Source organism: Pipra filicauda, unplaced genomic scaffold (genome assembly GCF_003945595.2).
Source record: "Pipra filicauda isolate LSUMZ 115617 unplaced genomic scaffold, ASM394559v2 scaffold1_size10287979_pilon, whole genome shotgun sequence".
NCBI classification, from domain to species: Eukaryota; Metazoa; Chordata; class Aves; order Passeriformes; family Pipridae; genus Pipra; species Pipra filicauda.
The window spans coordinates 1,351,376-1,375,477 of NW_024104310.1; the positions used below are offsets into that span (position 1 = coordinate 1,351,376).

General features: G+C 37.3%; 1 long non-coding RNA gene across 1 annotated transcript in view; it reads right to left on the minus strand.

Moving 5' to 3' along the window:
• Positions 1 to 289: 289 nt before the first annotated feature.
• Positions 290 to 24,102, minus strand: part of LOC113985983 — a 55,769-nt gene continuing 31,956 nt past the window's right edge. Inside the window, exons 3-6 of the long non-coding RNA XR_005563320.1 lie at positions 20,464 to 20,528; positions 17,555 to 17,605; positions 1,035 to 1,117; positions 290 to 519 (exon numbers count right to left, since the gene is read on the minus strand). This is a non-coding gene — a long non-coding RNA (uncharacterized LOC113985983). The remainder of the gene's footprint in view (positions 520 to 1,034; positions 1,118 to 17,554; positions 17,606 to 20,463; positions 20,529 to 24,102) is intronic.

The following is a 24,102-nucleotide window of genomic DNA, read 5'->3' on the forward strand; positions in this document are numbered from 1 at the left end:
CCCACGGGGCATCTCCACATCAGACTAGAAGACGCTCCTGGCAGTGCAGAGACTCTTCTCCAAAAATCCCTCCATCCTCCTGCAGGTGTACACAGGTCTGTGTGACAGGGAAGGAACCCTCATCCTGAGGGATGACTGTATGTCTGAAATATTTTGCTATTGTCTTCATTACACCGATATCAAATCTTAAATTGCCTTTAGCAGGAGCAGGGTAGGAACCTTGCATGGTATCACATGAGTTGCTGAATGGAAAATGCACATTACCTGGAAACTGCCTTCAAAACTCATTTTAAAGAGAGACTTTGGAAAAGTCTGACATTTTCATCTTTGCAGATGGATTAAAAAAGATAACTGCAAATAATTTAGAAAACTGCTTATGTTTTTTACATGCATTTACATTATTTTCTACTTTTCAACACCAAAATCCTGTTTTTTTCCACTGGCCTTACCGCTCTGCAGGCAAGCACTCTCTGCTGCTAACTTTTCATATTCCCGAGGTAAAGGCAAGACCTGTTTTTACTTGTTGAAAATTAGCATAGATCAAAATTTAATTATCAGAAAAGTACACATTACATAGGCAATTGTAAAGAGTTCAGTGCTTAGGATTTTGAAGGAGGTTATTTCTATACTTCACTTACACAAAATGTTTTCTGAAATATTCACATGTATATTTGAATCCATTCTTGGGACCTGGATGTCCAGCAGATGGATTACAAAATCTGACTTGCAGCTCTTTTATTATCAGTGCTTTCTGCTGCCAAATCCATGTCCTCTGACATCTCTGATACAATCCCATCACTTCAGGGAATATGAAGTGATACACAGCAGACTAGCACAGAGTAGAGGTGTTCAAACGTGTTCAAACACTACACGAGAGGGAGTCAAATGTCCTAGGCCAGAGAAGAATGTAAGGACACATGAATTAGAAGGAATGAGCAAAATGTCCTCTTCACTCACTGCAGTGGGTCCATGTGTGTGTGGGCACATTGCTTCCCTTCATTCACAATCAGTTCACAGACTGAAACCACCCTTACCTCCTTTCTGCTCCTGGAGAGGGACATGCAGCTACACATGACCTCAATGAACATCAAACATGCTGTGAGGCACAGAAGGGTATCTGTAGGAAAAAAAAAAAAAAAAGAGGAAGAAAAAAGCAGCATAAATATACTGTCTCGGGACAGAACAGCTCAGAAGAGCAGTTAGAGGATGCAGATCCAGCCATTTGCTGTCAGTTCCTACCCAGTGCAGTAAGACTTAACTTACTGCACTGGTCAGTAAGAACCAGGCAGAGAGACTTAATTTTATTCCTTAAAGGGAGAAGACTAGGAGACATTAGGAAAGACCACCAGTATGATTCTGTCCTTAGCATAAACGGAGGGGCTTACCAGGCCACTGTTTTCCATAAACACATTTAGAAGTTTGGCACATTTTGCCAGCTGTGTGACGTATTTATATTCCATTGTATTTTTCACAAGGGCAAATGTGCAAAAAACAAACTTCTGCCAATCCGAACAAAGGCAGTAAGACAGAGCTGTCCTGTGATACTATAGGTACTCCTCAGAAAATCCTAGTAGGACGTTCAGAGGCTATAAGGAGGAGGAGACCCATGCTCACAGCATGCTTGCATTCCTCTCCTGGGATCATACCAGAACACTGCAGACTGTGTCTATGACAAGACAGCTTTCCATGCACAGAAAAAACAATTCCAAGGAATCTTTTAAGATAACAGTCTCACCAACTGCAGTCAAGAGCTTGATGAAGACAGCTTTCACAAATCAAGCGAAGACCTCTGGAAACAATCCAAAAGAGGATGTTGGGGAGCAAAATACTGCACTACTAATAAATTGGGTTCCTATGTCCAAATTTTTTATTGCATTTTTGGCTATTTCCATCTGTAACAGCCAAGAAAGATGAAGGTACCCTGCATAGAAAGTTATAATAGTTGCTTTACAGAGTGTATCTGAAACTCCCATTTCCCACACTTACATCCTTACCATTGAGATTCACAGTCCCAAATCCTTCCATTAAATTGCTGACCCAAATAATGCATTGCAGTGAGTACAAGCAGTGCAACAAAGTCTGTGCAAGTTTAGATGCAATTTAAAAAGTACATGTATTAGTATGTATCAGATGCTTTTTAACTTATCTAGTCATCTTAAATATACAGCATTAGTCAACTATCTATATTTAAAAAGCAATACTACCCACGATACAAATGGTAGCATCCAGATTATGACAGGCACTGAAATTTGTGATCCAGGTTTCCAGGTTCTTGCAGGTGCAGATCAATACAGTCAGCCAGACACAGCAGTGTGGAATATGTCCTTGCCCATGGCAAGGGGGTTGGAACTAGATGGTCTTTTAGGTCCCTTCCAGTTCAGATCATTCTATGATTCTATCAGTAAACTTTCCCTTTCTCAGATGACCTTTTACATCTGTCTATTCCTTTAGGATCTACTGCTTTTAAGGACCAATTTTATTCTACTTTAGGGACAAACTATTCTTTTCCCTAATGGGAATAATGTGTAGCAACTATTAGTCGCCTTTTTAAGAGATGCCCATTCAAAGGCATTTTCCAGAGACTCACATCGATCGCATGAAAAAATATGTTCTGTAGGAAGCTCTGACATATTGCAGATGCACTGAATGCTTGACATTTTTATGATTATGCTAATATTGTGACATTTGATGTGCTTGTTTTTGAATAAACATAGTGCAATTAAGTTCTCTGAAAGAAAACCAAAAAGAAACAGATCAATCACTGAGAAGGCAGGAAGAATGAAAACTGCTTCTACCACCTTTGGAAACAAATGCCTGCTAGTCAATGGCAAACACATTTGAACTAGATATTTCATGAGATTTGTCAGTTTTACTCTGAAAGAGCACTGATAGGGTGACTTTCAAGTTTTAGTACAAGCAGTGGCTTCACTTTCACCTGTTCCCTCTACCTTTGAAGTATATTAGCATTTGTCATAAAATGACTCCTTCCATCACTGAAAGAATTATAACTCTTAGACAACTATTACTTCCTCTTAGACTGTTTCAAACTATGGATAACCCAGTTAGGTCATGGAACCTCGTTTTTAACTTCAGCCCCTTTTAAAGCATGTTGCATGCTTCAATTATATTCCAAATTAAAGTAGGAGAGAGATAAGGTTTATAAATGTCAATATAAATTATTTCATAATTCCTCTCCCTCAACTACAGACCAGAAGATTAATAGGAAGAACCAGAGAACTGAAAGAGGCACGACTGGAACAGTGTGGTGTTTGATGGCAGGAAGGTTGCATGGATCAGAGCTGTGGAGTCAAGAAGGAAGAGCAGCAGACACTGGAGGAGAACCAAAGGGGGAACCAACTGTATATTTTTGGTACAAAGCCAGAGAAGGCATACAAAATGGCTACAGCTTGATTATAGCAATGTTAGGAAGCAAGATCTATCTCCTCTGCCAGATCCTTGGAAGGCGTAGCTCTCTGAAAATACTGAAGTAACTTAGTAGCAACTTTGGAGGCAAATTAAAAGAACATTCATAACCTCAGGAACTGTATATATTTAATCTCTTGTTAAAGACAAATACTGGTTAGATTGAGTTTAATAAATCTAGCTTGATGGATACTCATTATTGATGAAATCAAGAATCAGCTTAATTTCAAGAAATCCAATTCCTTACACAATACATAATCAAGGCAACAGTAGCAAACTTAGGAAACTGCAGAAAGTTACAAAAAAAAGGGGGTGTTGATCAAAAAAATTGAACTCGTGGTCAATTATTGGCAAATCCCAAGTTAAACTCTGAAAATAGAGTTATAAAGAGGGACAAGCTGGAAAACTGTAGGAGAAGTTTCAGCTCTTTTCCCTGAGACAGTGCAAGGTAACAGATTTAAGTTAAAGAATTGGTCTGAAATTAAAGGGAAGAAATAAAAAAGGATATTCAACATCAAAAGGAATGAACTGGTAAAACAAAAAGCCTAATAAAATAATCCTTTCAGCACACTCAGAGACTCCTACAGCTTTTCAGTTTCTAATAAGATGTGTACACCTAAACTTCACTAATGTTCTCCGTATTTGTCTTTTTTCAGATACATGCACTCTAGGATTAATAATGTAGAGCCACTTGACCTACAAAAAGATCTCCTCATATAATTGGCATGGCAACAGATGCAACATATCTTTAATAGAAGTGACAATTAGTGGTACTGCTTCTGCCACCCCTTCAGTATGACATTAACCTTTCCTGAATTACTTTCCTACAGCATAAAAGTAAACCCAAAGCTTCCCAGATGAAATATCCTTCTCTTGGGATGTTTTAACTTGGAGACACCTCAATATCCCATAGATTTCATTCCTTGGTCTTAGTCTCTTAACAAACACTTTCTCCTTTCGCTGGCTGCAAAGTGTTTGAGAAAGTTGATTCATTAGCCAGTGGTGGGCAGAAGGGAAACAAATCTGGAGGGACACAGTGTTTCTTTCTACTCAGTTAAGTGCTTTAAGCAGGTCTACATCAACATGTAAGTCCAACTAGCAGCACACTGATTGCCTGCAGGTATACAGTTAAGACAGAAATATATCCCAAAATCTTAGGTTTTTAGCTTTTTAAGGCAATTAGATTTTCAGTACCGACCAGTGCCTCAGCTATGTGACCAGCTAAGACTGAACCAGACCAAACATACTACAGCCTATTTAATCCAGCTGGGAACAGTGAATATTTTGTGGGGGCTTTATTTTATCATATTTTAATCCCACAGAGAGTATATGTCTATATCTGAGCTAGTTAATTTAAGCTTTTTTTTTTTTTTTAGCTAAAGAAGAAAAACAAGCATTTAAAAATGATTCATCTGACCTATTTTTGCTGATCTACACTACAATGAGATTGATCACACCTTAAATTTTGTTAAGTCAAATGACTCAGTCTCTTTCTGACTTGAAAAATAGAGCATAATTATTAGCTCAGAAATTTTGAACATACAGTGCAACCTTCTGCTGACAACAGAGACAAAACACTGTAGGTTGCTAGACTCAGTAGGTCCAAATTCTTCTTCCCCTAGCACTGCACTTACACTACTTACCCTATGCTGAAGCTACTTCACTTTGTTTTTCAGCACTGAAGAGAACCTTTGGCTTTCTCCATCTTAGCTTCCTTTTATTAGTTTTGTAATGCAGAAAAGTAAAAAGATATTTTGTTTAAATATTTTCTTCAACCCTTGTGAATCCAAATCAGAAGTGGAAGTTTGTCTAAGGCATTCACAGCTGAATATCTGGATGTTCTATGTTCTGACAGATACAGAAAAATCCAAATCTGAATCTTGGTTTGAATTCATTTTCCTAACCAAGCTCTACTAGTAGAAATAAACAGGATCTAATGTAGTAGAATATCAGATTTTAGATCCACCCTGAACTGATGTAGGTTTTTTAAACCCTGTATTTTTTATACCCTAAGGTTTTTTAAAACCCATACTCACTATAATCAAATCTCATTACCATGTCCACAGCTTTAAACTAAGGTTTACTCAGAATTAAAACAGCTTCTGCCAAATTAAATTATTTTAAAGTACAAGTTGAACTAAATAAGGAAAGCATTAAAAAAATCAAAAAATAAGCTCACAGATATATAGATAGATAGATATAGATACATAAACACATTTTTCTTTATCAAAGGGCATTGTGAAAACTAAGCAATAAAGTAGCCATAATTATTATAATTACTATAGCAAACTCAAAGAACTAAAATTTAAAATAAGACCAATACTTTTGCATTGCCAGATGCGAAAATCCAATTCCCTCATTTCAAAGTGCTGAATTCACTACCATGAAAACCAACGACAGCTGGGATTACCCAGCATCTCTGAATATCAGATCCAGAGCCCCACACCTTCTTCCAAATTTAGAAACTCCTTTGGGCAATATTTGGCAAAGTAGTTTCCTATTTTTCTATACAACTCCTTAAACTACACAAGTCAGTTCTTAGGCCAGAGAGATCAAACCTCAGTTCCACCAAACACTGAGGGAGTCCTGACACTAATCACAATGAAGTAAAAATTAGCCTCTGCAGAAATAAGTGGAGGGGGTGTATATGAAGTTATTCATTGCATTTCTTATAAGGACTGAGCCTTACCTTTGAGTCATTCTATAATAAATACCATATCATTGCTCAATTGTATGGAAATGGTGATTAGTGGTTCTGCAAATGTTTTGTTTGGGATTTGCATTTTCTCATCAAAGGATACTTCTCTGCCTTCATATGCTGTCAGCCTCTCTCTGATGAGACAGCTCAGCACAGAGATGCCTCAAATGTATCAGGAAGAGAAGAAAACATATTAAACCACAAAAACGTGCAAGCTAAACACAGAGACTCTGAGTTCAACCACAAGGGCTTGGAAATGAAGGGAGCTGTGGCAAAATATTTTGGGTTGACTAAATACCATGCCCCGAAATTTAAGCTACTTGCAGTTCTTAAAAAAGAAATTCCAGAGACTAAGGCAGAATGAATACCAGCAGGGAATTTTAGTTTCCACTCCCAATTTCTGGCTTCAAAACCTTTCTACTTTATTTTACAACTGAAATTTTAGGGGTTCTGTATAATTTAAGCAGGTGTCAAATACATGTGCTCTAGACTATCGGCCGTGAGGAAGTGGTTGGTAATGGGGAAGGGATAATAGTGTGAAGCCACCATCCATGTCAGAGCTCCTAAGATAGCCCTGGTTTTTAATAGGTCTGTCCTACCACATCAGTATGGTCAAGGACCTCCAAACTCATTTGCCTTGTGAGGATCATTTTCAGCAGAATTTGCTGTACCCAAAATCAAAAGACAATTCTTTAGATTGTATTGATTTGGTTAAGAGGGATTTCCCACACATTTATTGCTGGCTATCACCATAATACTATCATAAGAAATATCCATGTCTTTTATCCTTATAGAAATACAATAAACTCCTGCTGTCCCTTCAGCACACCTAAAACTGTAAATCTGCAATAACTCATCACATCCCTTGTATAAGCCTTTACTCAAACTACTTTAAATATGTTTTGCATAGCCAGTATGATCATAACAACAGTTTGAATTTAATGGACCTTAACTGCCATTAATTCCGAATGGATACTACTGAGCGTGAAATTGTTCTTACAGCTGAGGAAGCAGGTGTTCATATAGGACAGAAAGAGGACTGAGCCACAGACTCTGGTTATGGGATACTTCTGATGGGAAAAAGTTTGTTTAGAGCCCATTGCTTACCTAGGTATGCAATAAAGTAACATAAACAGTATCCATTTGAAAAACGTTGGTTTGCCTTTGTTGAAGCCAAGGCTTCAGTTTTGTGATTTATGACGTATTAAAAACTTTGGAGAACCTAACAATTAAACAAGATTATTTATTGGTTTTTTTCTATAAAAGGATTGCTCTTGACTGATGTCTCTAGACAATGACATCCTACATAAAATATATAACATAAGTAATCATTGCATTTCTTACAATATTCTTAACAGAATGCTAAATTTTCTAATACTAGATCTAAGTCTGAAAACACCAGAAAGGGCATCATCTGGAACTAACCGAGATGTAAATTTACAGTTTTAGGATACCTGCCTATTAGGTGTGAGGTGAGCCCATTAACTCATTCCACTACACAAATCTGAAGTAATAACATCCTTAGCCAGACTAAAATTAGAAGCCCTGCCACCACATATTGCACATTCTTCTATTCTTCTGCTTAAGGTTTCCATTTCCACTCAAGACATTGATCGTGTTTTATTTCACACAATCAGTAAATGGCTGCTCAAACAATACACTGTACTGATATAGCCTACATTCAATCTGTCACTGGATTCACTGCCCATGAAAGTCTGGAAAACAAATACAGCACACGTTCAGAACGACAGAATGGTCAAGATTTGAAGGCACCCCTTGAGGTCATCCAATCCAACACCGCTCCTCAAGCAGGATCACCTACAGACAGTTACCCAGCCCATGACTAGATAGCTTTTGAATATCTTCAAGGATAGACTTCTCCTGATCTCTGAGAACCCTGTGGCAGTGCTCGGTCACCCACACAGTGAAAAAGTGTTTCCTCATGTTCAGAGGGAAACTCCCATGCTTCAGATGGTGTCTATTGCTTCTTGTCTTGTTACTGCACACCACTGAAGAGGCTGGTTCCATTCTTCTTTGCACCTTCCCCTCATATATTTACTTATGTGGATAAGATTCTCTCTGAACTTTCTCTTTCCCAAGCTAAACAGTTCCAGCTCCATCAGCCTTTCCTCACAGGAGAGATGGTCAAGTCCCTTAATCATCTTTATGGACTTCACTGGACTCTCTCTAGTATGTCGATGTGTCTCTTGTGCTGGGGAGGCCAGAACTGGACACAGCACTTAAGGAATGGCCTTATCAGTGCTTAAGAAATGGGAGGGATCTTGACCTGCTGGAAACATTTCTCCTAATACAGCCCAGGATAAATTTAGCCCTTGCTGCAAGGGCACACTGTTGGCTCATGATCAACTTGGCATCCATCAGGACACCGGGTTGTTTTGTGCAAAGCTTCTTTCTAACCAGCTAGCCCCCAGCATACAAATAGTGCATGGAGTTTTTCCTCTGCAAGAGCAGGGCCTGTCACTTCTCCTTGTTGAACTCTATACGGTTCTTATCATCCGTTTCTCCAGCCTGTCCAGGTCCCTCTGGATGGCAGCACCACCCCTTAAGGTATCAGAAGATAATCTGGTGCCTGAAGTGTAAAACTTGGGACAGATTCCTCATAATTTTTTCCAGCATCTAGAATGACAAAGCCTCAGGACTGATCTTCTGGTGAATTACCAGATCTTTCCTTCTTGGGGGCAGTAAGGGATTCCCAGGTTCACCAGGTACACCGGCACAGTTCTGTGCTCACTCCAACAGCATAAGGGATACCTGCATCTTACAGATAATCTTTTAATTAGGCAAATTACATTCCTCTTTAGAATGCCATGCAGTGAAGCAAAAAAAGACTGTGTCTCACACAGACATGTTGACAGCAATTTCTGTTCTATAAAAACAAGCCTCATAAAGACAGATTCTTTCTCAATGGTACCAACAGTTTTTTAAGAGAAAACAACAACAAAAAAAAATTGACTGGGGGGAAAGAAAAGGTAGATTTAGATGAAAAGCAAGGGGTTTTTTCCTGTGGAAAAAGACTAGTGTCACAAGGTTCAAATATTTTAAAATATTGCCTGATTGAAATTCACTATAAAATGTTATTCAAGGGAACTGATTAAAACCCTTGCCAAGTAGTATTATAAAAAAAAAACTTTTATTTTTGCTAGTAAAAAACCCCATAGCTTAATACTACTATGAGGCTTACTCCAACTCTTTTTTACAGCTTTTCATTAAATTCCATTAACTTATGATCAAATCCTGAGTTATATTTAAATTTCTTGAATTCAGGAATGATTCCAACAGCACCAGATTAATGAGAGAATCAGGCCCTAAGAGTTGCTTTTATAAATAGTCACACCTTTACATAGTTACTTTTTCTTCATTTTTTAAACATTACTACATTTAAGTGGGAAGGTTCTTGCAGGCTGCATATTCCTCACTCAGCATCTGTGGAATGAGGCTGTAAAGCATGTATCTAATGAGGCTGTGATCAAAATCAAGTTTTCAAGTTTGCCTCACTATCACAGGCAAAGAGCTTTTGGACTACAGTGGTGTGAATGATTACAATACATCAATTTGCAAACAGGGCTCCAGAAATAGAAAGATAACCAAATACTCTAAGGGAAGTCAAACTTTGCAGTGCCCCAAAGAGAAGCTTTTATGATCTCTAGAGGAGACAATGTATTAAGGCAAATTGAATTAGTCCCAAATTTATTTAACAAGGTTGGATTGATATGATTCCTTTACAGTTTACTTCACAGCTGTTAATCATTAACCACATTTCAGATAATCATCGGATATTCATTTTACATGCAATAAGATTTTTATGGAAGTTAACATAATAGTACATCTAAAGAACTCTCTTGAAAATGTTCCCTTAGGAAAAAAAATTATCTGCAAAGTAAGGCCATGAATTGTGTGCCTCATGGGTTAGCCAGCTTTGTAAATACATATGAAGTGAACATATATAACACTATTCTAATGCCATACATAGCCCCTACTTTAATATGCATAGTAAATACTTTGCCTGGGGTTTTTTTATGAATATCACCGATTTACCCATCCTGGAGAGGTCAAGAGAGGAATTACAGAGATTGTAGACTACTGTTTTACAGCTATCTTGTTCTTTCCTGTTTTGAGAAAGAATTTTTTCTGGCTGGACTTTTTTTCTGCTCCCATAAGGTCCTCCTTTGACTTAAAGGAAACTCCTCCCAGAAAAATTACTTTGGCCCTAATCCTGAAAGCTGATCTGTGTCAATGGACATACACAACATCACACTGAACTCAGTGGAGCTCAATTTGAATGTGAAGGTTTTGTTGATTCAGTATGAAGAGAAAAGTAAAAGTCAGAGGTTTCCAGGTAAGGTCTGTATTTATATCTGCAGTGGTTAACTGGTTTGTGTTTAGTTTCAAGTTACACCAGCCTATTTTCCAAATGAAATGTAACAGAAATCCAATGAGAACAATAAAAATGTTTCATATTCTAAAAGTTAATTTTCTGTACTAAAATTATATTCATTTCAGTGACTTTCTGACAATTTTTTTTCTAAAAAGATTTCAAAATGAGCTTATGGAAATAGATTGTTTCGTAAGCCCTTCCTCTCTAAATCACCCAATTCTGTTACACAAAAAGAAATACTCCCAGTTAGTTGTTTGCCTAAAAATTTGTGCTCTTCTGGTAAATAACCTCATTGATCAGAACTGCAGTGAAGGTGAACTGCACGTACCTGCCCTGAGGTACCTTCACAAAATTCTACCCAAGTTTTAAAGTCTCCTTAAGCAGAAAACTAATGAACCTACAGCCACAAAACTCGGGTTTTTCAAAGACTTTAACAAGCCGCTTGTAATTTTTTCTGACTTACTGAATGAAAGGGAGTCAGGAGGAAAATTCCGATAAAACTGTATGTAAGCCAAAGGTTTGTTTATGTTTGTATGGATTAGCATTCACACATTTCCTGTTACTAGACTTCCCATTAGCGATGTTTAACTTTAACCACATATCCTGGGTTAAGGAATAGCTCCTGAAGTCAATTTCCTGATTAGGCTACGAAAGGTCAAAGGTTAATTTCGCAGCCACATGGTTAAGCTACCAACAGCTACTGCATAGCCTTGTTTTAACATATAAAGTTACTGCAAATATTAGCTGAAGGAGGTGGCACACTCTGGTGATTACACAAAAGCGTTGGGAAAAAATAATCCCAGGAGTTTATTCACTCTAAGTGAAATTTACTCTCTCCACGTGCGCACATAGAATACACATCAGTGGAGACATTTCTCAAATATGGTGAGGCCAATCTGGCAACCTCAAATGTGTACATCCTTTTAAACATGGCTGTGTGACCACTGCCAGTGCCAAGAAACTTCCCGCTGTATATCATCTTAGAGTCTTTCTTCATACACTTGCTACAGACCTTGAAGAAGAAACCAGGCTTAATATAAGGTAATACAAGACTACACAAACATAAACTTATCATATTCTCAAAAGCACAGTGATTTCTGCTTCTTTAGGGGGGAAAAAATCAGCAGATAGATGATGAATTTGCAAACAGCACTGCAGCAGATACTCTTGTTATACCAAATCAGCAGGAATTAATTCATCATTATTTCTTCCATTTAAATACTAAAGTGAACAATCCTCCCCCCAAATACTTAAGATGAAAAATGAAATATCTGAAAGAGTTTGTGGAGCTTCTATCTGGAGACATACTTTTGTCCAACAGTAAAATCAATTTTTTTTTAATAGTGAATAAGCAATAACGGTTTATTGACACATATCAATAGCAATGAAGAATTCTAGAGTTAAAGACAGTAATCCAGACTTGTTCACACTGCACAACATTGTCCTTCCCTGGTGAGTTCTCATCTACAAATTATTTCATTCCAATTCAGTTTTGGTAACTCCCTAGCATAGAATATGTCAAATATTCAATAGTCATATGAATTAAACCCCATGTATTGACATTCTAGTCTTCTTTCAGATCTGTGAAACAGGTGATGGGGAAATTTGACACTGGATTTAGTAAAGATAGTCTTGGTACTTAGTTAGCTCATTACAACTACTGTAGATTAAATAGAGGGTTCACAAGTAACTAAGTAACCTGGGTTACAAATCATGGTTTTACAAAGAAAACTTGGTTTGACTCTTACCCAGGGCCTGAAATTACTAATACAGCCACCACTCTCTGGGTGGTTGTCTCACATTATCATTTATATTTGCATCGCCGTGGCAGCATTTTACACTTGTTTTGAACAGGGAAGGCCTCTAGATAAGATGTAAGATAGTGGAGACAGTCATCAGTCTTTACTCAGGATTTCTCAGCTGCATGTGAACAATAAAAAAATCCACATTTTTTGTAAAAACTAATGCATTTGAATATGTATGGAAATAGAGAACATCTGTTTCTTACACTTAAGTCTGGTTAAATTCCAGTCATGAGGAACTGGTTCAATTTTCACATTTAGGCTGTTTGCAAGACATAATTTTTGTGAACCATTCATAGTCATTCAGCCTTCACTGCTTATAAACAAAACAAATATAAGTGGATGCACATGAGCTGTTCTTCATTCACTTGTGGACTTAACATTTGGAATTCACTTTTCCAGCCATGTGACTGGTTCTACCAGTCAGTACAACTTTTCTTCTCTAACTAGATTTCTTAAACTTTGTAAATAGCATAGCACTTGAAAAACCTGTTCCATCATCCAATAAAAACAATGAAGATTACCTGAGAAATAACAACTTTGAACAGCAAGGACAGTCTAATGACTTTTGTTATATTTAAAGAAATTTAATTCATTCTTTTTCAGCTGAGGGATATTTCTGCCTGGCTAAAGGTATCCATTTCAGATTTTAAAATACCCTGTTTCTTTCCTAAATGCAATGGAGCAGGGGAGAAGGATTTCTCTTGTCACATTTACACCAACTCATCACTACAAAAGCAGTTTTCCTGCCTGCCCAGGAGCTGCCATGTTACTGACCTGTGCCTCCTTTTTCTCCACATCTCCCTTGATTTAGTTTAGCTTGATGGCTCTTTCTGGTCAGCAGCTTTGACATTTTACCAGCTGATTTTGCTTATCTAAAACATGAAGTTCTAGGACTGTTTACATTTTAAATTGTAAACACTTTGGTAGAACATATGATGACATTTCAGCAGCACAAGTTCCTGTGATGTAAATCCTCCTGTCCCAATAATTGATTACAAAAACTGCAGGTACAAATTCCCTGTATTCTCTGGTTGGAATATAGCAAGGTCTATGGCCAAGGAATCTCACTTGCTACAGTGCCTTTTCCCTCTTCTTTCTTCTTATTATTGGGAATGTCTGCTCTATGGCACCTTGAAAAATCACTGCATTTTTCAATCTTTTGTTTCCCTACTAATTTTAATACCTGCATAAACACATACAGGAGGTACAGAATTACTGGGTATATGACTCTGATAAAAACACAATTTTTGGCACCCAAACTCACTAATGTTCTGTGCCATGTGTCTAACAGGTATCCCACAAAAAGGATGTATTCTAATAGTTCCAAACCTGCAATCCAGCTTATATTCTGACCACAAAGTTTCCGGTTTCTGTCACTGCTCTTTTTTTGGTGGGGGAGAGTTGAATTACTAACACAAGTTCGTTCATGTAGAAATATTTCACACCTCTCAACTCTATTTCTTTGAAATCCCAGACAAATGGCCACTGCTCATGAATGGTGGGACTCTCCATTAGGCAGTGAGCTAGATGCCTGTTTCTCTCCTGTGAGAAGAAATACTGCACACTTTCAACATTGATAGAAAAATTGTCAGTGCCCTTGCTTTAAATGACAGTAGAGAAACTAAAGTATATAATCAGATCCTGGGAGACTTGGGTAATATGTTCCCCTGAGATAAAAGGTGTTCATCTCCTATTTTCAAAGAAAGTGCCCTAACCACTATATTAAAGCTTGATCAAAGTGCTCTAGTATGGCACTGCACTGCATCACAGAGCAATACGTGAACATCCACCAAATGCACCTAGAACCTGAATTTGATTTTAGTTTCCTATTGGAAATGAAGGGAGAAATCTGGCCTGTGGTTAGACATCACTATTCAAGATTTCCTAAAATATACAGTAACTATATTCCTCATTAATTGCTGTCTACTTCTGTCAAGATAATACGACAGTAACTCCAATGAAGTTACAGCACTTACAGTAGTACAGCTGATAGCAAAACTTGGCTCGATATCCTCAAACATAAATGGATATTTTATCTGCTTAGTGCATGCTGTCTCTTTTATTGAAACCAAAACAGTGAGACAAAAGTCATCCTGAAGAGACCAAAAGAAACTTAAATATGTATTTTTTTCTAAGCATATGAATATTTTATGATCTATGGTTTCCATAGTGCTTATTTACTTTGTTTGTTCAACATTTTGAGTTGTCAGAATAGGCATTAGAAAGAGCAAAAATAGAAAAATGGAAAATAAGTCAGTAAGAAATGGATTTATTACATTTTTCCTTGGGACACATGCAGACATAGACACTATCAACACATTGCAAATAATATACTAATTGTTCATTTGGCCCAAACTTAAACCAAGAATTCAACACTCTCAGAGAGTATTCAATATATATTTTTAAAATTATTCCAGTCACATTAAAATATAGAAAAGTCTCATTAAAAATAATCATAGAAGGAGAAGAGAAATCAGGTATATTTTGATAAGAAAATATTGTGTACTCAGTACAATAACTTTATCAGATTAGCAAGTTTCTTACTAATATCTACAAGGAGATATTTTAAAGTCACTTATTTGTGTGAACAGTTTCAGAAAATGTTAAATGTTATGAAGTGTTTCTTTAAAATCTGCATTATTAGTATCATTTATCATTCATCTTCATTTGCACTTAGCATTTTGGTATTGGTCTTAAATGTATCAAAATTTGCTTCTACCTTTCAGGTGATGACAGGGTAGGACATTGCTAAGACGGGCTTGCTTGGGAGATGCACAATATTTTTGGCTGCGTATTTTCCAAACTCTATGTTGTCTTCCAGTGAAAAGCAAACAGAAATATTTAAATTACATAATTGCCTCCCTACACTCTACCTAAACTCTTCTTTCAGTCACACTCTCTTCTTTCAGTGAACCTTAACAAGGCAAACTGAAAGCTTCCTTTGTTATCCTGGTCTATGGCACCTGAATGGTGCCAAACAAAACTGAGTTAATTCAGAGCTCTTAGCAAAAGGATTTCTTTCTCTGACTCCTCTCCAATACCAAATAGAGAAAAAAACAAGCCTTTTGCTTTTCTCTCAGTATTAACTAACAGCAGAGAAAACAAAAATATCATCTCCTTCATGTTATGATTTACATACACTCATCTTCCTCCTTTTCTTATTTCTTCTGAGTCTCCATTTGATTTCTCATGGTTATTATTCATCTACATAAAGGCGTTACCCCTTATGGTATGAAGTGGTTTTACATGGAATCTTTGTAATGCAGCAACTCATAACCATAATCTAGGCTAAATGTGTTACCTAAATTGCTGTGGTTTCAAAATTTACAAAAAAAAATGTATTTCCTAGAGCAATCTAACTTCTCCTTTTACTAAAACAACAAAGTAAACCCATTAGGAAGACTATGAGTTTGAGCAATTAATTACACACTTAATAATATTTTATAGTTTTCTAAATACTTTAAAGTCCTTTCCAAACATTATGATTCAGATCCTGCCACCACTCCTCATAGAGACTAGAAAAATTAATGGAACTACTCCAAAAGCAAATTACATTTAGGTTCTGGGAAAATTTGGGTTCTGATTCAATTTTTTTTTCAAAGAATTTAGTGACATCATTTTGACCATATGAATTTGGAAAAATCAGAAATGGAAACACCACATTAAGCAATTTCATGTAACAAAATGGCAGAAAGATAAGATTTCTCTCAAAAAAAAAGCTTTGACTCTTAAGTATCTTACACAGCTGAAGTGTTCCAAAGGCACAGAAGGTGGTCAGCCACAAAATCATTAGGGAAAGCCTCAGAACTGGATCCTACCTCACATTTATTTCTGTAAATCCTTCCCTTGTTATGCTACTGCACCTAAGAACGTAAAGAATGAACAAGTAACTATTGCTTAGAGTTTCATGTTTATTACATAACTAATGCCATAATCACATTGAGAAGTTACAGAAATCAAAAGAGTATGATCATAATATCCAATCTTACACATTTCAAGTGTACCACTGACGTGACAAAGAATTCAGCAACTACTCAAATCACATGGTTTGCAAAGGCATTCTTTGTCAAAAAAAATAATTAAAATTTAGGGTTAAAGCTAGAAAAAAAAAAGACAATGATAAATACTGGTTCTGTTATAGCTATTCTGTTGGAATTTTTAAAATATGAGGTAAATCTTCGTGATTTAAAGATGTTGATTCAGAGAGTATTAGCTATTTACCAAATGCTTAATAAAGTCAGGTACAAATTAAAAAGCTCGATATGTATTCTCAGTTCTGCATAGAAATCCTCTGTTTGGCGGTTGGAACCACATCAAATCAAATTTTTACTAGGTTTGAAAAAAACTGCATATATTCATGGTTTCCACTAGCTAGTCAAGAGCTTGAAATATTGGTCTTGACTGGATAGTCAAGACCAATTCTTTCCACAGGAAAGTAATTCTCAGAGGAAATTATTTGTCACACTACTTCCAATCTAAAGATCTAAACACAGTCTTTCCTCTAGCCTTTGGCACAACCCATAATAATTGGACCATAGGAGAGAGCAACAAAAAAGTGGATCCACAAGATGCATGCCAAATATCACTACCAGCTCAATCATTCGCTTTCTCACCTTTCCTCCCCATCAGGAATAATCAGTAGCTGAAGTATTAAATGACATGTCACAGTCATTCACTGATGGAGGAGCAAGACAGAATGACATATTCTGCTGATCATTTATAGCTATTGGTTGTTATAGGGTATTAACTTGCAATACACAATCTCGTTTGAATTTCAGATGAGCAGATGGCCAGATGGATTAGCCTGTAAAATTAATATTCCAAACCCATATACAGCAGGACTTTGTATGGGTACTGACTGCTTCAAAACCCATGAAGTCAGTTTAGTGGATTTTATTTTTCAGGCCTTGCTTATTATTTGCTCCACAAATACTGAAACCTGCCACAGTGAAAGGCAATTTTGGAATGCTTCGGTATTTTGGTGGCATGGCTTCCTTGAATACTTCTTTCACAGTGCCAGGAGCACTCATTTCCAGCGCACATCTGGTGAAAAGACCAAAATTTGTTTACCTTACATCAAAATATTTGCATATGCCTACAAGGAGGTGTACAGTACATGGGAGCTGGAGATATTAGGTGCCTAATTATGGCAACAAGCAACACTGAAATTATTGCCAAAAAAACCTCTCTGTGCTTTTCAGGTCTCACCTGGAGGAGTGTATGTGTACATACCTGGCAGATGTTGCTCCCAGTTCCCGAACTGACCAGAGCACTAACAAAGACCTGCAGAAACAGGAAGGAGCGACTCACCTGCTGGTGTTCATAGGGACAGAGGGTACAGTTAGCGACTGCAGCCCAGGAGAAGGTGACAAGTTCCAGCTATTAAAAACTGTGAATTTCTCAAGTCCCCTGGATCTTTCTGAAAAGCTTACCTCAATTGCAATTAGTCTGCCTTGGCCTCTGACCTACTGCAGATGAACATAATACAAGTCTTGAGGGAAACCGCTGTATTTTAGAGCCACCAACTTGATTACTATTGATTATCTACTTGCCTCAATGGTAATTTCCCTTTGTCAGTAGCACTTCTGCCTGACTGCTCCTTCTGGGACTTAGGTTTTCTGTTATTTTTCTCTTTTTTCCCCAGATTGGCTCCAAGAACTATATTTTGATTATGTTTTCGGTTAAGCAAGGGAGGTAATAGAAGGGAAGGGCTCAGCTCTAATCACAATAGGAACTTATTAAAGAAATCCCTCATTGTTCCAGGGGAACCGAGAAGGTAACTTTTCAAAATTAGATTGTCCATGAGGTAAGTTTTCCTCTTCTGCTTTGATGGGGAAAAGTATAACAATTTAAAATAAATAATATATGAGGCATTAGAATACTCCCATATAGTTATAATCTAGCTAGTTAACGTGAGGACTGAAAGGATTCCTACAGTTAAATTACTGTGTAGTTGCAAAACTCGAAGACTAAGTTTAGAGCTGACTCTCCAATATGATGATCCAGCTGAGTGGTTCAGTAACAATGATGTCGGGCCTCCAAGTGGCAGATGAGGCTTTTGTTTTATTTGTTTGACAGTAAATATCTGGGCTGTTGCTTAGCAGCCATACACAGAGACAGAGGCGTTTCCAGACAAAATAAACTACACTACAGCAGGTAAACCTTTCACAGCAATTACCAAATGGAAATGAGATCTGAACTGATCACTGCAAAGCAACCCAACACCTTTGTTTCCTGCAGATGTTTTAAGCACACAAACAGCAATTTGGGATTTCTTGATGCCACTGTGATAAGGCATCATATATTAAAAAAAATGATTTTGAAAAATTATATGCTGAAAATCCTAGAAACAGAGACCAAAGTTTTCAAACTTCTGTCAGCTGTTAAATCCATATTTAAATAACACATTAAACAACTACATTGTCTCTCAGAGACAAGGAGCATTTACAACCATTGCTGAATTCCAGGGAATTTTCATATATCCTAGGAGCATTGCACTCATCCAGAACTGAAATACAAATAACAGAGCACCAGACTGAAAAGCTTTTTTGGATGTTTTAACAACTTGGTATTAATTCTGATAAGTCTTATTACTACCTCTGCTGTCACAAAAGCCCCGATACCCTGAGTTCTCAGGCCAAAACTCGTGCATGTCACCTACCCCTGAGTGTTTCATTTCCACACAAAGTCTTCAGCTTTCACAGGACTCACCTCCTATACCAAAAAAAAAAAAAGGAAATGCCAAAGCTGCTCTTGCATATCGCAGCTGTACAGCTCTAAGGCAGGTATTTCACTGAGAAAGCAGCACTTGGCCTCAGTGAGCAAACAGAAAGGGCCAAATTCTGCTCTCTCTCGTTACCCTGGGGCATTCCACAAGGAGGAATCTGCATGTGAATAACCTAGAGAAGAAATGTGTTTCCAGACACTTGAGCTTAAAGACTGAAAAAATGCTGTTGTGAATTCTGTCATCTTATATTTTCATTGACGGGTTTTTGGGGGTGAGTTGTGTTGTAAGGTGCTTTTTTTTACTCTCAGAGTTGATCCACAGGGCATTGTCATTATGTTGCTGTCTCACCTTTCAGTTGATAGACAGACTTCCTGCTGGAGAAACATTATTATTTAACCGGATCCACTCATCCTGCCACTGATTTGTTTTACTTTTGTTCCTGGCAAAGAACAGCAACTCTAGGTAATGTTTCTTTTCTCATTTGGGCAAGTCCTTCAGAACACTTTAGTAAATTAACCCTATGTAGTTCACTTAGTAAACACAGGATCTCCAGAAAGGATTTAAAAAACTAAATTACTTTAGCATTTCCAGACAATCTTTGTTTTTCTTTCGTTTTGTCTGACACAAGCTTAAGAAAATACTCAGGAAGCAAACGTGAATGTTTAATTCCTCAACAAATGTTGTAAGCACAGCATGAGAGAATCAAAGCAAAAAGGAGGGGTTTTAATAAACAATAAAGACATGCCAACTCTGCTTCTGGAGTAGAAGTATTATCAATGAATCCGCAATAGTCTGTTTTTAATTACATTAATCTTTTCTAGTTTGGGTTACCCTTTAGCACTTGTAACCCCTCTGGAAATCCACGTCTTCAATTTGACCACAATCAAATTCTCATTCATTAAGTTTAGGCTGCATGTACATATATTTGTGTATAAATATTTATGATACATCCTGTACTGTACACCTCTGCTCAAAGAGAAGTAATAGACTTCCTAAAAACATTACTGAATAAATTTTTTTCATCTCAGTAACATTAGAATAGACAATTATAATAGTCTCTTACATTTACCTACAAATCTATTAAGAAAACATATTCAGCATAGCTGTGTTCAATGGAATATTCTCTCTCCCATATTGTTAAAGTTTAGAAACTTCCATCAGATGGTAAAAAGGCTTTAAAATACTACATTGTATATGCCATTCATAAAACTTTCCTTGAGGATCCAATCCCAACTTATATAGTAGATAAGGAAAATATTCCAGTTAACCTAAACAAGATTTAGTCTGAACTGTAGAGCGACAGCTACTCACCACTAACTTCATACATATTTTCTTCTTTCTAACTAGAAAATTAGGATCATAATTTGCACAATGGTCTCTACAGGTTAAACAAAGGATTTCTCTTACTACTCACCTTCTTGTTTTCCCACTCTCCAAATGGTTCAAGAATCACCAAGACAACAGGACACCTTCCAAAGTCTTCACGAATGCAGACAGAAAAGAAAAAAAAGGAAAAAAAAAACACAAGGATTTGTGCCCAAATGCAGAGCATTGCAGTAAGTAGCTATTAGACGTGTGGGCACAAAGGAAGAATCCACAGATTCACAGGTTCAGGGACTTGCTTTATATGGGAAAAATGAGATGCCTCTAATCCTCAAAAGTTAGGCAGGCATATTTTCAGGCTCCTCAGTTAGGATTTAAACACATAAAGGGGGCAAGGGAGGATCACAAATGTACATCTAACCTACTTGCAGTCTGAAAATATACAAAGCGGCTTTAAACACCCAGTGCAAGTGACAAGAACAGTTTTGCTCCAGAGCACAGAACTCTGCAAGCTAATTTGGGAGAGGACAACATTAACCTGTGCAGAGCTCTAAACTGGATTAACCCTTGCACAGAAATTAGCTCAGTTAAAGCCAGTTTAGGTACCTCAAGAGTCATTCTCCTATAGTCCATCCTCCCTGGAGAATACACTAAAAGCAGAGGTAGAAGCAGAATACCCAGTAGAGGTAGCAGCAAGCACTCTGTATGGAACAGTTGCAAAATGGAGAGAAGATTTCTCAAGCAGAGTTAATATGTTAATGTCCAGCAGCATTAACAAAAACCATCAACTGCACAGAAAGCAAAGTGAAGTGCAAGCAGATGGGAGCAAATACTGCAGAGGGCCTGCCTGTAAGACCATCCTGCTCTGGAGGAGCCACACAGTATGGGGCACACAGCTAGGTCTGACTAGGAAAAAAGGTCTTTCATAGGAATTTTTGGGACCAATTAGGCAGTGTCACTGCTGCATCACCTTCTTCAAAGTGAAGATCCTTAATATATTGACAAAAGGTGCAAACAAAAACATTAAAAAATAATTCCTCTGAAGTCCCTTTGTCATGTTAGCTGCCTGGGCTCCTCTTCTGCCCTGTATATACTGTCACAGATCTCAGGGGTTCAGCAAATTCCTTCCCCTTCCATACTACTGCAAACTGCTGAGCTGAGTTTGTTTGCAGTGACCAATCCAGAACTGAACATCAGCACTTTGGCAAGTCCGAGCCAAAAATGCAGAGTACTAAAACCAGCACAAGCTCCCAGCCAAAACTGGTGTATGGATAAAACTGCTTAGGAACTCCAACTTCATCATTAAATGTTATGTATATCCAAAGAAATTCCAATAGTGTGACCAAGCATCTGTAAGTTCTCTCTGCACACAGCAGTGCATCCATATAGGTGTTTTTTCCCTCGTAAATAGTCTGCCTTGGTGGATTTAAAGCTGTGAATACTTGAAGTTAATAGCATTTGACTTCAATCCATAGGCAGTACAGGATCAATTTCCTAATTACATATATAAAAATCTGTTTCCCCACACCAGAAAAAAAAATTAATACAATCATGATAATGTACTGTCATTTATTTATAACAAAGTCAGGACACCTGAACAAGAGAGGTTTGCAGCAAGATTTTTTGTTAAGTATGAACCCCCATTCCCTTCACTTTCAGTCTTCCTGCTGTAGTTACCAATTATTACACTTAAAGCCAAAGCTGCTCTGAAGGAGAACAAGAGCTGGAACTGCCAGAAGTGAGGTTGAGATATTCAGTTAATAATTTAGCAGCAGCTACTTATCAGGATATACAAGTTCACATTCCTCCTTTTCCCCACAGAAACATCTTCTTCATGAAGGAATTTCTCTGGGAGGTCACTGCTAGAGAAGAGAGTGAATAGCACTGTCTGCAAGAAAATGCCTATTTCAGGCTCCAAGAATTATTCTGGATAACTTGCACAGACTTCTTTAAATGAATGGTAATAACACTTCTTTAAGAATATTAAATCTTCTACGTAGAGCTCTTCTACCACATTGCAGCATTTAATCTGGTTTGAAAACTAGGTTTTGCCCTCACGCAGGTCTAGTAAGAGAGCCATATAAAACATGCAAATTAAAAGAAAAAGGTATAATTATGCTCTTTGGTATCTAGATTTTAAGTTTAGATAGCAGAAGAATGAGAGTGAATGAAGTATATCCAAAACCTAATGCCAAATTTTGGGCTGTTGAAAAGAGTCCATTCTTATCTTGTTATAAAAGGTGCAATATTATTGTCTCTTAAATATTACTCATTTTTTTTCCGGACTTCACAGCTGCCATTGCAGGTATGTAGTAACATTACTTCCATTTCTCCATAAAAGAGTCATCCAAATCAAACAATATTTCTGCAGAGCATCACCAAATACGATATCCTCATCAATTATGATATATAAATGGAAATTTTGAACTTCAGACTGTAAAAATATGCTGGAAAGTATTAAAGGTGGTACAAATGAAAATCATCTGGAAAAAAAAAATTCTGAGCTTTGACTAATCTCCTTAGCCAAGCAAGACAAGGAGTTTATCAAAGTAAGTTTTAGTGATCAACTCTCCAGATTAAAAATACATCTTTGTGTTAAATTTAAATGCTTGTATGTTCTTCTGTATAATTCTTTGCTATGTACAGGAGATAAATTTGAGGAAGTTTTATTTCACTGAGATCCAAATTCATCTCACTAACTGCAGGAATTTCTCTGGGGTGCCTAATTAGGAGCCACATCAACAAAGGTTGCCTATATAAGTCAATGCTGAGAGACAGCTTTAAAGGATAATTCAGTGTTGCTACTCTAAAATTGCCTCTTCTCATGCACTATAGAACAGGGCTCCTAATCTCAGCTGGGTATTACAATTAGTTGAAATTAATTCTGGCCCCATCCCTAGGGTTCCTTCAGTAAAAAAGTTTTCCTTTTTTCTTTCATTCTGAAAGAAAAAAAATTATTCACAAACCTAAGAAACACATAGGACAGATGCTCCTGTCTTTCACTTGGCCCTGCAGGCTTCTGAAAACCTATGGAAAATACCATTCTCACTGGTGTTATGGCTTCACAAAGTCATAACCACTGCCACTGCCTTAGACTGCATTCAGTGTTCCCAGTAGACATTTCTAGCTAGCTAGCTTGAACTTCAAATTCACCCCATTTCTAAGCTATTCCAGTCCCCAGAAAGGATCTTCAACAGTCTAAGGTAGAATAAAATGAACAATGACATGGCTCCCTACTGCAAACCTGCACTGTTTTTGAACACAGATGGAAAAAGTAAAACAGAGCCCAGAGTAACTCTCTGGATGCATGACCCAGGAATTGGTGCACCCTGGAGTCCTGAGGATACACAGCTCTCACAAATGTATTCTGCTCTGTAAGTAACCTGCTTGTGAATTTGATACAGAAAGACTAGACAGTCATGAAACAAAAACAAAACAAAAAAAATCAAATCCATGTATTTATATAACTTCTCAGGATAGACTTTATCACAATCAAAGGATACAAGCTCCATTCACTCAGCCAAGTTCAGTATTCTTTCAATAAACCAGGTTAAAAAAAATCCAGGCTAGTGACATGCCAGCAAAGTAAGGGTCATTTAGGAATGCTAAGTGAGAATATTCAGCTGTCTAGTGTTTGGAAGGGGGCAGGGAAGAGACAAACTATATTTCCCCACATTTACTTCCTTTAGAGATTTTTTTTTTCCAAAAAAGATGCCTTGCTAAGGAAAAA